The sequence below is a fragment of the Opisthocomus hoazin genome, unplaced genomic scaffold (assembly GCF_030867145.1).
Source record: "Opisthocomus hoazin isolate bOpiHoa1 unplaced genomic scaffold, bOpiHoa1.hap1 HAP1_SCAFFOLD_137, whole genome shotgun sequence".
Taxonomy (NCBI): Eukaryota; Metazoa; Chordata; class Aves; order Opisthocomiformes; family Opisthocomidae; genus Opisthocomus; species Opisthocomus hoazin.
The window spans coordinates 195,001-197,500 of NW_027448792.1; the positions used below are offsets into that span (position 1 = coordinate 195,001).

Genomic DNA, 2,500 nt, shown 5'->3' on the forward strand with positions numbered 1-2,500 from the left:
GGCGACAGGAACCGGGGCAGGGGCGGCGCGGACGGGGGACAGACGGGGGCGTCCACCGCCACCGCCCCCGTCCCCCACCCACCGGCGCACGCACGCGCGCGCGTCAGTGCGGCACGGCACCCCCGCGGTGCCCACCCGCAGACAGACGCCCGCGCGGGAGGCCGGCGGCGAGGCCCGCGCCATCGCCGCCCCGCGCCTCCCTCCCCCGAAGCTCGCTCTCGCTCTCTCTTCCCCAAACCCACCGCCGATAGCCCGGCGGGGACGAGCTCCGTCCAGCAGGCGCTCTCCGGGAGCGGGGAGCTTCGGAGCGCTCCCCGAGTCTCCATTTAGGGGGACGAAGGCCCGCGCGCTCGCGCGCGCGGCCCTGCGAGGCACCCCAGCCGCGCCGCTGCTGGCCCGACGGCCCCCCCCCCCCCGCGCTGGGGCGGGGGGGCTCGGCGGCGCAGACGGCGATTGATCGTAAAGCGACGCTCAGACAGGCGTAGCCCCGGGAGGAACCCGGGGCCGCGAGTGCGTTCGAAGTGTCGATGATCAATGTGTCCTGCAATTCACATTAATTCTCGCAGCTAGCTGCGTTCTTCATCGACGCACGAGCCGAGTGATCCACCGCTAAGAGTTGTCTCGGTTTCGGCACCGCCCCGCGCGCGCGGAGGGGCCGGGACCGCTCGCCGAGAGCGGCCCCTTCTCTGAGGACGGCCGGACCGACCGCCGGCCCCGCCGCCGCCCACCCCCCTCCGCACGCGCGGAGGGGGCGCGGCGCGGCGGCGCGACGCGGCGCGACGGAGAGGCCCTCGCCTCGGCTTGACCGTACGAGCACAGGGGAAACGGAAAACAACGGAAAACCCCGAGCGGCCAAAGGGCGGGGGAGCCCGCGCTCCCGACCGACCCTGGGGAAACGTACGCAACACACACACCCTTGGCGCGCTTCGGGGGCGGCCCAGGCGCCCGGGCTCGGACCGGCCTCCCCCCGGAGGCTACGGCACGCCCGGCCGCGACGCCTGCCCGCCTTCGCTCGGGAGCCGGACGCCCGGCTGCGCCCGCGCTGCGACGAGCCGGCTCCGCCCACCACGGTCGCCTCTCGCCCCGCCGGCGAACCTCGGCGCCGACGCCGCCTTCCACCGACGCCGGAGGAAGCGCGGCCGGCCACTGGAGCGCGAGCCGGCGACGCGCGGCCGCCCACCGGCCCGCGCCGGATGGGCGAACCCGGCCACCCCGCCCGGCGGCGGCGGCCGCCACCGCCGCCGCGAAAACCGCCGCCGCAGCCGCTTCTCGCCTCGGCCCCCTGGGGCCGCCGGCACGGCCCCAGCGGAAAGGCGGACGGCGCTGAGCGCGGGGGGCGGCTCCCACTCTCCCCGTTTCCACGCGAAGACCCGGAGCGGGACGCCCCCGCGCCGCGCGCCCGCCCTCGAGACGGAAGCGACGGGCGGGGAAACGCGGGACGGGACGGCCGCCAGCGGATGCGGCCGGGGAACCCTCCCGGACGACCCGACGGACGACCGGCACCGACCGGCACGCCGAGCGGCGCCGCCGCCGCTCGGCCTGGGGGGGTGTGGCTCGCCCCCCCCTTTCTTTCCCTGGGCGCCGAGGGCGGGGCGAGGAGCGGGAGAGGGGAGCGCGGCGCGCCCCGAGCGCGGCCGCAGCGCGAGCGTCCAAAGGCGCGGGGCGGCCCCCCGGCGGCCGCCCCCCCCCGCGGGGGCTCGCCGCGCCTTTCTTTCCCCCGGCGCGGAGCCCGCGCTCCGGCCGGCGGGTGGCCCCGTTTGCGAGGGCGGGCAGGTCGGCCGCGGCCGACCCGCGCCGCGGTCTCTCCGCCGAGACCGGCCCGCGGAGAGGGGGGGCAGGTTGGGGCAGCGAGACGCCCCCCCTTCTCCGGCACGGCGGCCCGCGGGGGCGGACGCCCCCCCCGCGGCTCGCGCCGTGCCGCTCGAGTCTTTAAACCGCCGCCCGGCTCCTTTGGCCTTTGACCCCCGGACTCGGCCGAGGGAGGGCCGCCGAAGCGCGGACGCTAGGTACCTGGCCCTGGGGTGAGGGAAACGACCTGCATGGCCCCGCGGGGGTGCCTCCCCCGGCTGCCGCCCTCGGGGGAGCGTCCGCCCGCGGGGGCGCGCCCGGCATCCGCCGCCACCACCTCGTCCTCCTTAGCCCCGGGGCCCGGGGTTTCCCTCGATAGCCCGGCGCTGCGCCCGGGGGGAGAGACGTGGCTCGGGCCGCCCGCTCGCGCGGGACGCGACCCGGCCGGGGGGGGGCCTCGCCCGCCCCGGGCGGCGCCAGCGGCCGAGACCGTGCTCGCGCCCCCCCCTTCCCGCCACGGCTCCCTCTTCGAGAGGCAGCCGTGCCGGGTCGGAGGGGAGGTTCGCGGGTCCGGCCGCCGCGCCGCCCGAAACGCCGTGCGCACACCCGCGCCACGGCCCGGAACGCCCGGAGACAGCCCTGTCCCGCGCGCGGGGGGGTAGACGGCGCCGCCGCCGGCGCCGCCCCACCCCCCCCCCAGGAGCTGCCGCCC

The 2,500-nt window shown here is 79.3% G+C and overlaps 1 non-coding gene across 1 annotated transcript; it reads right to left on the bottom strand.

Annotated features, from left to right (window-relative positions):
- Positions 1 to 465: 465 nt before the first annotated feature.
- LOC142359368 (5.8S ribosomal RNA) lies at positions 466 to 618 on the bottom strand. The gene has a single exon (XR_012762308.1). It is a non-coding gene; the product is annotated as a 5.8S ribosomal RNA (ribosomal RNA).
- Positions 619 to 2,500: the final 1,882 nt, after the last annotated feature.